Source organism: Haliotis cracherodii, unplaced genomic scaffold, assembly GCF_022045235.1.
Source record: "Haliotis cracherodii isolate W230 unplaced genomic scaffold, xgHalCrac1.p SCAF_12, whole genome shotgun sequence".
Lineage (NCBI taxonomy): Eukaryota > Metazoa > Mollusca > Gastropoda > Lepetellida > Haliotidae > Haliotis > Haliotis cracherodii.
In genome coordinates, this window is record NW_027266267.1 from 6,430,200 (window position 1) to 6,443,390 (window position 13,191).

Consider the following 13,191-nt stretch of genomic DNA (forward strand, 5'->3'; position numbering starts at 1 on the left):
ATTTTTTAAGCCTTATGGAGCTAGTCTCACACAAAATGAGGCGACTGGGAGACTGAAAATCGACACTGGAGAAAAAGCTGTAACTCTTATCCCATACTTTGAAGTTACGCTTGGATTTAATCTTAGAAGTGGAATTAATAATGCTAACAAAACACGACAGGGAGATACATTGCCTGATTTAGTTCCCTATAAAGAGCTGTTCATCCATCTTGATCAAATCAGCACGACGGATAATATTCAACAAGAAAGTCCTTCAACTCTACTCAGAAGTGTTCCAGTGAAAAATGAAAAATACAATAGCGGTAGAACGGAATCTTTCTCATCATTACAATATAAAAAATTAAAGCGGGGTATTATTTCAGACCTTAAAATTTCTGTATTAGATGTAAAACACCAACCTGTACATATAGGATACTTAAGTGTAACACTCCATATTATAAATAATGGTTGATGCATCAGGCCCTGGAACGATAAGACAATGTAATACAATTGCGCTTTCCGATCTCAGAGACACAGAAGGATTCGATAAACCCGGTACCAATGGTAAGTTATACGCTTTACACTTACACGATAATGTATACAAGCGAAAAGAAGTCACATTCGCGGGTAATCTAGAAGATTTAAGCGATGTCGACGTTAGTAGACTCCTTAAAACCACTCCGTACAATATTATTTACAACAAAGAGAATAAATGGACTATGGTCGAGGCAAACATCAAGTGGCTACTGAATATCGTCATTACCCCACCTTATGCGATGATGCGTAAGGGACATAATTTAACTAAGATAATAAATAGTGGTATCGTACTCGCGGCCTATATCCCATCAAAACGAAAAAGTGTGTTAGTCACTCCCCTGCCAGAAAAACCAGGTCATATGTTATATAGTCGTCCGGCAATCCAAAATGTTAGTTTAAATTTGGTTACAGAATTCGATAATATTAAAGTTAACTTGAGTGCAATACCTAATATTTCTACGCTTATTATTGAAGTCTTGTTCGGAGATGCACCGATAGATGCCTTCGAAATATTACCAGGTCTATCGATTAAATGGCTCAAGAAACACGAGCGTCAACGTTGCAGTATTATTCATGTCGGTGCATCACCCGTTACATCCCTCGAGGGGGTTCAAATTATTAAAAGTGGTAGTATTTCTCTTTCTAAGATATTCTTGCCGTATAATATACATTTGATAAGGTTGATGTATACTCTCAAAACATTTAAGCAAGACCAATTAAAGACTTTTATATATTCGTAATATACACTATGAGTTTATATCCAGCGCTCGATGAAATGAAGGAAACTGTTGATGGATTTCGATTACATCAAATAAGCGACATAAAACATCGAATAGAAAAGGATAAGGAGTTGAGACTTGGATTGTATAAAAAGTATCGCAGAGCCGTGAATGCTCTGGACGGAGTCGACACCGCTCTTGTAGTAGCTGGCATGGGACTCGGTGTAACCGGTGTCGGTTTACTATCAACTATAATCGCCGCGCCTATCGTGCTCGGCATGGAAATAGCGGCTGGAGTCTCGGGACTGGCAGGAATAGCCATAAAATTCATTTCTCGTAGGTTGCAAAAGAAAGCATTAAAACACGATAGTATTCGGATACTCGCCGATGCAAAGTTGAACAGCATCGAGGATCATATTTCAACAGCAGTGGCCGATTGTAAGATATCCGAGGATGAGTTTCGTTTAGTGCTGTCGGAATTTACCAAATACAATGAAATGAAGCAGGAGATTCGATCAAATTCTCGTAAGACCAGTGGTATTAGCGAAGACGATAAAAAAAAGTTCATAGAACAGGGGAGGCAACAAGCGCGTCAATTATTCCGTGCCAAAACCAAAGAACTTGTTGGAGATTAAAAATAAATTGCTTACTATCGTGTGATTACATTTAGACAAATGCTTACATAAATATATAATAATGGAAAAAACTATTAAATGGAGAGAATTACCACAAGGGTTTTATTATATCAGTGATGTCAAACCAACCAAATACGGTAATCAATTGTTTCTTATCAATTTACAAAAAGAGTGGAGTTATATAGTCTGGTCTCCTAGTAAAATGAACGAAGAACTTAATAAAAATGTTGAATATCGCTTTATTGATAAAAATAATGAAGAATATTTTTATTACCATTTAGGCTCATCTAAAGCAATGATTGGCCCCAGGTATTGATGAGCTAGAGTCAATCTCACGACTATCGTTGAATCGCATAATCATTTTGGCATAAAAAATTCCATCTGTAGTAGCAGTATAGGTATATGATTCCGGCTCCAGTGGAAGTGAGCCAGAACCCCCATTACCTATAAAAATTTATATCATAGACTCCAGGTGGTGGTCAATTTAGTTTAATCTCATGACTATCGTTGAATCGCATAGTCATTTTGGCATAAAAAATTCCTCCTGTAGTGGTGGTATAAGTATATGAATCCCGCTCCAGTGGAAGTGAGCCAGAACCATCATTACCTATACTACTCTCACTCTTCTCACATCAAGCTGACACGCCGTGATATAACTGAAATACTGTTCAAAGCAGCGTTAAACCCAACTCACTCACTCACCCACTCTTCTCACATCAAGCTGACACAACGTGATAGAACTGAAATACTGTTTAAAGCAGCGTTAAACCCAACTCACTCACTCACCCACTCTTCTCACATCTAGCTGACACGCCGTGATAGAACTGAAATACTGTTCAAAGCAGCGATAAACCCAACTCACTCACTCACCCACTCTTCTCACATCAAGCTGACACAATGTGATAGAACTGAAATACTGTTCAAAGCAGCGTTAAACCCAACTCACTCACTCACCCACTCTTCTCACATCAAGCTGACACGCCGTGATAGAACTGAAATACTGTTCAAAGCAGCGTTAAACCCATCTCACTCACTCACTCACTCATTCACTCACTCACTCACTCACTACTCCCACATCAAGTTGACACGCCGTGATAGAACTGAAATACTGTTCAAATCAGCGTTAAAGCAATCTCACTCACTCACTCCTCCCACATCAAGTTGACACGCCGTGATATAACTGAAATACTGTTCAAAGCAGCGATAAACCCAACTCACTCATTCTCTTATCACTTGTCGGTTTGAAATTAAATGTGGCCTATTCCATAATGTACGTAAGCCTTTTTAGGGCCATTTGTATTTTTTTCTTGAAATTTCAACTTAATATCTTGAAATTTCAATATAACATCTCGTAATGTCAAGTTAGTATTTTGAAATTTCAAGAATAAAGCAATGGCCCAAAAAGGCTTCCGTAATGATGACTTTTCGTGTCATAATTCTGTATTAATGATATACGTGGGCTTGGGCCAATGGTCAACTCAAAGAAAGGAGATGATCCTCAATGAACCTTAAATATTTTAACACAATCAGTATCATCAGCGAAACTAAGACAAACAGATGTATATATCTTACCCTGGCTTCAGCAAAATCTCCCTTTATATGTGAAAACCAGTAGCAAGATGCGCCATGATGATGAAAACCAACTGGGCATGCACCTGTGTAATTAAAACATTGTATTTTATAAATCATCAACAGGAAGCATACATATTACAGGAATAGCAATATCACGGCGGGGGACACCAGAAATAGGCTTCACACATTGTACCCATGTCGTGATTCGAACCCGGGTTATCGGCGTGACGAGCGAACGCTTCAACCACTAGGCTACCCGACTGCCTCTATTACATGAGGGGGCACGGGTGGCCCAGTCTTCTAAGGCGCCGCGATTCGCTGTGCAGAGTTGCGTCCCTTGGGCACGCCAGAAACCTATGATTGTGGGTTCGAATCCCGGTTCGCCCCAATAATGTTTCTAGGTTTGTCGGCACCATACCCGTGCTCGTGGGTTTTACCGAAGTGGTAAACGTCTGAGACCTGCATAATTTCGGGCTTTCCTCCCACATTAAGTTGACACGCAGCGATATAACTGGAATACTGTTAAAAGCGGCGTTAAACCCAACTCACTCACTCACTCTATTACATGAATAAGAAGATACAAGACCTACCTTCAGCAAGTGTGCAGCATGTGACGATCAGCATAAGGCAGGCAAACGTTCCCATCTTGATGACAACAGCGTTTAATTCATGTGACTTTATCGCCGGCAGCTAAAGCCAGGTACTATGCGAGCCTCTTTTATAGTGGCGATACTTGTATTGCGTTTGATCACACGTTGCAGAATGTGGCAGATTTACATGCAGGCGCAAAACAGCAGGGCGGGGCGTTCCTGATCAGCTCATTGAGTGGGCGAACTTCATTTTACGGCGCAATATTCCAGCTGTATTGTCCTACAATAGTTAAGCCTGAGTCAGCATGAAGACGATCCAAGCTCACGGGACACGATAGTATCAGTCAGGGCACACTTGCATGAACAAATCTGTATTCTTGGATTCAAAAACTGATCCTGGGGCTTGACTTGGCTTGGCCCCGGAGTCACCAACAACGGTGGAATATGTTACCCGTTGGAGTGATATGTTAAGAAAGGAAGAGGGGCGAAATGGGCTTAATAAATTGAGAATATATCGATGTTACAAACAAGTAAATGGGACAGAATACTATGTTTAAAATAAGATGGCCAGAAACTATAGATCGGCACTAGCCAAGTTTAGATGTGGCGTGGCTCCTATTCGAGTCGAAACCGGTCGGTACGAAGGTGTACCTGTCCACAATAGAAAATGTTTTCACTGTAATGACAGCGTAGAAGACGAGGTCCATGTTTTGTTTCACTGCGTATTATATGATGATATCAGGGCAACTCTTTTTAATGAATGTATTGCTAAATCTTATAATGTTTTAAATATACCTGATATCGACAAACTTTATTTAATTGTCAGTGACTCCGGTGTGTGTTTTATACTTGATAATGTCTGCTTTTTTATTCTTAATCGTAGAAAGCATATTTTATATGGATAACGTTTTACTATATCATCTATATATCATTTATGTATAAATTTTATGATAATTTGTCTCTCATAATTCTGTTGAATGGTTCTGTACATTTAATCTATGTCAAGTTGTACAAAGCTGTTTTATGTATGTACAGAAGTGAGACGTTGATAAACTAATGTGACCCGTGAAGATTCCGGGGTAGAATAGGTCTTCAGCAACCCATGCTTGCCGTAAAAGGTGACTATGCTTGTCGTAAAAGGCGACTAACGGGATTGGGTGGTCAGGCTCGCTGACTTGGTTGATGCATGTCATCGATCCCAATTGCGTGGATCGATGCTCATGATATTAATCACTGGATTGTCTGGTCCAGACTCAATTATTTACAGACCGCCGTCATATAGCTGGAATATTGCTGAGTGCGGCGTTAAACAACAAACCAACCAACCAACCAACCAACCAACCAATAAACTATTGTCTGTCTGTCTGGAAGTCGTACAGTGTACACACATGCGGTCTCAGCAACTTTGCAACTGTCTGAAGTGGGTGAGTTAGTGAGTGAGTTAAGATTTAGCGTCACATCGGCAATATTTCAGCCATATAGTGACGAGATCTATTTTTACATCAATAATTAATACAATTTGACAATGTAAAAACCTGTCGACAAAGGCCAGTAAAACAAACTAGACTATCACAGATATGAATATAAAACTAGCACGGAACTGTAAAAAGATGTCACAATACACAAGATATGATAAAACCAGGCTATTGATCGCCAACCACTGAAGATAGATCACCATACTGGGGCCATGGGGACTTACAGTACCTTTGCTACCTGCATGGACCCCAGCAGGATTTATACCATATCCTCAGTCGCTGGCGATTGTGCGCATTTTTAGCCAAAATTTAAAAAGACAGATATTCTACGTTTAAAAGACTAGGAGATATAAATATTCATTGAATGAACAGAGACTTACAATATCCTCTCAGGGGGGTTATAATTTTACACTACTTTAACCCCCTTCGAGGATAGAGCCAATAACAATCTTAGATATAGATATATTCCACCTAAATTTTAAAATGTTCTTGAACAAGACATATAAACATAATTGCAAATTGTTATACAATTCTATTTCTTTTTTAAACAAAACAAGAATTAGATAAAAACTTTTATCAGCCACTATCAAAGATGGGCTAAACTTTCTTATTTTGCTCGGCTGTGTGGAAGCAAAAACTCGTACAACCGAGTGTGCTTTAACCAGAGATTTCTTTGGAAAATGGAAAGGGTCGCTTTTATTTATAATGGTATATTTCACAATGTCACTACTATATGTTTTTATTTGCAATGTATCAGAAACCGATCTGAGCAAACAAACCTTTTCCACTCTACAACACAGACATCATTGTTCCAGGTAGCGTCACGCGATGTGAAGGTGTCAGTGACGTCAAGCGTCCAGGTGTCGTGTGAAATGGTAACAGGCTTAACTGAAATATCGCCATGATAGCTACCATCGTGCAGGATCTGATAGCCATCAACTGTGGGCGTGAGGACCAGTCACGCAGAAACTGTTATCTAGCACACCATCTATCTCTGGGCTCCCGGACACCGGATACAGAGGGGCGGGGTGTGAGGCAGAACACTGAGGTGAAAATGCACACATCGAGTAAACTCAGAATACACGAGGTTGATCAACAAATACAGCATCATCAAATATCCGTTATTTTTTAATATCTTCTCTCTCTCGTTGACGTTGGACGATCGAACACAACGTTCAAATTACGAGACGTTGAACAACTCGTAAAGAAATCCCTTGGTCGGGTAACAGTAGAAACATGGAGGCATTGTGTGGCCACAGTGGTTGACAAGATAGAGCCACGTTATTGGTCACGAGATGGACTACGGCCAGCAACAATCCAACCTATAATAGTGGCAGTCGTTTCAGGCACCAGCAGTTCCAACGACGAGATCTATGGCATGAGCGTGTCAGATTGCGACTGAAATTATCATGAGACGACCCCTCTAACGCTCTGTCATTTCCCCTACCACAGAACGTGCAGTGCATACCTGCTTGCGCTGTGCCTTCCACGGTTTGTCCCCCTACGTGTCATGTACACATTTCTAAACAAAATTACATGATAGTTTCTAAAAGAACTTCGTCCGTCATGGGTCTTAAACTAAACAAAATTCAGATTTTGTTAGGTACAGGGTATTCATGGTCAAGTACCGTATTGATGTTTCATACACTTTTCTGGATTTCGAGTTATTTGCAATTCATCGTTCTCATTTGGAGTCAAACGGACTGTAGATCTTGATTATCGATCAGATCGTCTTGACTTGGCGCCGCCATTTTGTTTGAATCAAATGTAAGGGAAATGGAATCTGATAGAAGCGGGATAGAAGGGACATAGCTCCTACTGGCCACGATCGAGGCTGGAACTTTGTAGTCAGTTAACTCCCTTGCCTCGGGAAGATGGGGACATCAAGGTTTAATGGTTGTCAATCAAGTCACCAAGTCTGAGACGAGTCTCAGCACTAATCCCATCGAGTGTGTGAGTGAGTTGGATTAAACGCCGCTTTTAACAGTATTCCAGTCATATCACAGCGTGTCAGCTTAATGTGGGAGGTAAGCCCGAAGTGATGCAGGTCTCGGACGTTTACCACTTCGGTGAAACCCACGAGCACGGGTATGGTGGTGACAAACCTAGAAACATAATTGGGGCGAACCGGGATTCGAACCCACAATCATAGGTGTCTGGCGTGCCCAAGGGACGCAACTCTGCACAGCGAATCGCGGCGCCTCAGACGACTGGGCCACCCGTGCCCTCCTAATCCCATCGAGGCTGGTAAGATGAAATTAAAACCAATATCTGGAGCAAAATCAAACATATTCCATGAGGTCTGACATCGACCATTTGTGGCGGGTTCGTTACAAAGTTGCTAGTTGGCCGGCTTTCGATCGATATTATTTCATAGGAATGAAGAATTGGGAGGTGAAATGAACTGGGACAGATGGAATAATCACTCGAGATAAGTATCATGTTTTGTGCACGATTTGCGATTTACTTGAGAAACGGCGATAGAAGGAGAGTGGTGTTGTACCGAATGTCCGGCCATGTTGTTAGGATATATGGGATAGCACATTTCTGATACGTTTGTTACATTAATAAATCTATAAATATCTAAACAAGGATATAGAGTCTGTGCTGTGAACGTGACAGTTGATGCCGAACGGACTGGTATGGTGTAATATCGTGATGATGGTGTTTCACTGATAGACAGATGGCAGTGTCAAATCGAGCAGTATATTTTATATAGATCTTGACAAGACTGATAGCACCCAGTAATTTGTAGTTTAAATTTAAAGTAAGTTGATACAACTCCAGTGTGCCCATATCTTCTGGGAGATATCCCTTTATTGTCTCCCAAGTGATACATTCTGCGTAAAACTGTTTTGCATGATAAAATCTGTGTACATGTCGACATCCACGTATCGCTACTACTTACCTTCTCCACACTGTACTAGACAGGGTTTGTCTATTTAATGCTGTTTTTAGTCTTGTCTAGTTTACAGTTTCAAGTTTCATCAAAGGAGATAAGAAAACATGTAATTCTCGTTGATGTCCGTTGCCATTTTCTCTTCCATTCCAAGTATGTATTATGTCGTCATTTATCGATATAGAAATGTATTGTCGTAACTTGACGGAAGATGGGACTTGGGTTAGAAGAGGTTCCACCGCTATTTCCACCGCGGTGGAAATAGTTTTGTGTATTTTCATTTTTTCGTTTTTGATATTTTCGTTTTTGTTTTCGACATTTTCATTTTAGTGTTTTGACATTTTCGCTTCACTTTTCAGCGATTCAATATCCTATTTACACATGATTTATCACATATTTGTATGACAAATCGTGTTAATTTGCAAAAGGTTACGATAACAGTATGTGAAATATCAAAATATTGTAAAACAGACTATATGTCCCTAATGGGCCACCGTACATCATGCCCGATGGTGCGGATTGCTTCACGCATTATTGATATGGGTTATGTATGGTGACCCATAAGGGACATGGAGTCTGTTTTTCCATATTTTGACATTTCACTTACTTTTATCGTTACCTTTTGCAAATTAACACGATTTGTCTTACAAATATGTGTTAAATCATGTGTAAAGAAGATATTGAATCGCTGAAAAGTGAAACGAAAATGTCCAAAACTAAAACGAAAATGTCAAAAACAAAAAAGGAAATGATCAAAAACTAATTTATTTCCATTTTAGTTTTTGACATTTTCGCTTCACATTTCAGCGACTCAATAGCTACTTGAAAGTACATTTTCCATGTTTTTGGTTGTTTTTATACATGATTTATCACATATTTGTATGACAATTTGTGTTAATTTGCAAAAGGTTACGATAAAAATAAGTGAAATATCAAAATATTGAAAAACAAACTCCATGTACCTTATGGGCCACCGTACTTGACTTTTTGAAGAATTGGGAGATTGCTGTTGTCTGATCCAGACTTAATTATGAACAGGCTGCAGACAGAATTGAATACTGTTAAGTGCGGCATGAAACAGCAAACAAATACAACGTGTCACTTGAATTTTTGATGACAGTTTATATAAAAGGAACATTCCATGCGAATACTTTGGATATTGTCAGTGCGAACAGCTTCATCTGCTTGTGTACCTCTTCACGACTGGACGAAAGCGGCAACAAATGATAAAATAAAATTATGGTATGCTGTTTTAATAAAGAATTTATTATTGGATATATTACAGAAACCGTTAGATTCGATCTCTTGCAAAGACATTACATAAAAGCAGAAAATCCTTACGAACCATTGTTTTAACCATAATGTTATTACTATGACATACTATGCTCAACATTAACACAAATACGTAACTTGTAAATGTTATTTCGATCTGATCAATATCCACTCCAGCAGTCCACGCACATTTATAGGTAACAGGCATCATAAAAAATATCCCATATATATATATATATATAGGATATAGGATTGATCTTCTTCAACAGTACTGAGTTAACGACTTTCCGCCAACATATACATTATACATGATGAATACGCTCCAATCAATACGGTTGTTTGATTAATGAAATCGATGGATTTTCAGAACTGATTACTTCTGCGCAAATTTTGCCTGCCTTTCGTCGGGCGCCTTGTCCATATGACCAAAGAGGTTAACCCCGTCAGCAAGCTGACAAGGTAAGGATGTCATCTGTTGGATGACTCCACACCCTGCTACATTATGTTCTTTGTCTTGCGCGGCCCCTTGTATTAATTGGCTTGATATAAAATACTGAAAGCTACTTGCACGTCAGCCATTGCACTTTACAACAATCAGAGCACGTCAATGATCGCATCTGATCAGGGCACTTGGGACTAAACAACAAATATAAACCAGCGCTATATTCCTCCAGAGAAAGTGTCATAATCTACACCCCAGTGTCACCCACCCCAGGGGTGTCTATCTGTCAACAGACAAAGAAATAAAGTCTCCCACCCGTAGCCTATGTCTGGTCCTCCTGTACACCTGCACAATCCCGGTCACATTGGCATAGTGGGGTAAGCTATTACCAGGCAACTGTGTACATGACAACTTCTTTTTTAACAGTTGCTACGTTTCGGTACAAACACACCTGCTTCATATAGCTCATAGTATAAACATTACAACTGGAACGAGAGAGTGAGTGAGTTGGGGTTAACGCCGCTTTTAACATTATCCCAGTTATATCACGGCGTGCCAGCTTAATGTGGGAGGAAAGCCCAAAGTGATGCAGGTCTCAGACGTTTACCATTTCGGTGAAACCCACGAGCACGGGTATGGTGCTGACAAACCTAAAACATAATCGGGGAGAAACTGGATTCGAACCCACAATCATAGGTTTCTGGCGTGTCCATGGGATGCAACTCTGCACAGAGAATTGCGGCGCCTTAGACGACTGGGCAACCATGCCAACTCAACTGGAAAGAAACAATTCCTTGGCAATACCCCATTTTAGAAACTCTGTTGACGGAATTAAGACTGATTATGTAATTCAAACAAGAATCATTGATCATCGTAGCTGTTATGTGGATACGGTAGTGTATGTCTTACTATAACTTTTTCACAAATACTGCCACAAGGAAATTGTTTTGTTTCAGAGATTAATTTGGGGAATGGCGTCCACTACCATATTTGACCCAAGCCTGTCAAAATTGTTTATTCAAGACAAACTGAAAGGCCATAGGCCCATAGTGCCACGTATTTACAAGGTATGCGTGTTTCCTCTGACTAACAATGCATGGTGTATGTACAATGCAATATTTTGTGATAAAGTAATATTTGAGATTGACATGAGTATGCAAAACAAATTGATATTTGGATACGATGTAAACTTCTTCGGAATATACCTGTTTCTTAATTGAAGACAGAGTTTACACACAAGCATAAAATGATACTCATTTTCTACAGCATTAGGGTCACAAGATGTACAGATATTGTTATACTTTTGAAATATACCTTTTATAGATATTTATATCATAATAACCTGCTCTGAACTGCGCTAGCGATACTCGAAGTTCTTTTATTGTGATAGATATTAGATATTCTTAGAATATAAATTGTTGTTTGAAGAGAGAAGAGGTATAAGTACATTTACTATTTCTATCCACATTTGCTGAAAACAATCTTTAGCTCTTTGGAGTAACAATGACATAATGACACAACACAAATCGATTGAGAGTTAACCTTGAAATTCATATTTATGAGTCTAAAAGAAAAGATGTAATACCATTTATACCTTCAAATCAAGACAAAACATATTATGTTGAATTGAGAATGTATCAAGGCTCTGTAAACGACAGCAATATAGGGTATATTGTTGGAGGGTTGATAGTAAAACCTTTGAGCAACCACATATTGGGTGGAAAACATCGCAAGAAATGGACTTATTATTAAACATTAATGATCCCTTGTGACAAATTATCTTGATTGTTAATTATAAATTATGATATCGAACTGTAGTTCTAGATCTAATTGTGTTGTTTGTTTCCAACTTGTGGCCACTCTTTCCTCGAAATTCATACAAGGTGGGTTGGTTGGTTGGTTTGTTGTTTAACGCAGCACTCAGCAATATTACAGCAATATGACGGCGTTCTGTAAAAAATCGAGTCTGGACCAGACAATCCAGTGATTGATATCATGAACATCGATCCACGCAATTGGGATACAATGACATGCATCAACCAAAACAGCGAGCCTGACTACCCGATCCCGTTAGTCGCCTTTTACGACAAGCATAGTCGCCTTTTACGACAAACATGGGTTGCTGAAGACCTATTCTACCCCGGAATCTTCACGGGTCTCATACAAGGTGGGAGTTTATTCATGTGTGGACAAAGTGTTGCAGGAACCCAGTACTTCACATGTAGGCAATTTGTTCGTATGTTCTCAGATGTTCATACATGCTGGAAGGCTGGGCAGCATTCATATCAAGGGCAACATATTCTCCTCTCCTTTCGGGATGTAGGTAATCACTACCTGAAACAAATGTCAACAAAAACGTTCGGACTTGGTTTGGAAAATATATTCATTGATTGAAATTAGAATTGAGAATGAAAACAAATTGCAAAGGAATTAACAAAATCCACACGGAAAGTGTATTCTACGGTTATAACGAACTCAAAATACCATAAAACAATGTAATTCACGGGCAGTGAGGGCGGTGAGACCCCACCCCCCATCCCCCACCCCCAAGAATTCCAACAAAAACAGCTCGACACGCTGAACTCATTTAGGATAATGTCAGTTGTAATTGGGGTTTTTTTTAACACTAGCCATTGTATGATAAGTAGGGCTGATGAGTGAGTGAGTGAGTTGGGTTTAACGCCGCTTTTAACAGTATTCCATTTATATCGCGGCGTGTCAGCTTAATGTGGGAGGAAAGCCCGAAGTGGTGCAGATCTCAGACGTTTACCACTTCGGTGAAACCCACGAGCACGGGTATGGTGCTGACAAACCTAGAAACATATATGGGGCGAACCGGGATTCCAACCCACAATCATAGGTTTCTGGCCTGCCCAAGGGACGCAACTCTGCACAGCGAATCGCGGCGCCTTAGACGACTGGGCCACCCCTAGCCCCCTAGGGCTGATGAAGCAGATTGGCCATGACTGTCACAAATATTACGAAAACATACTTGATAAGCACGAATTTTTAGAATGTATTATATTTCGCACAGAAAAAGCGATGATTCCGTTTTCTTGTTTATGACACCA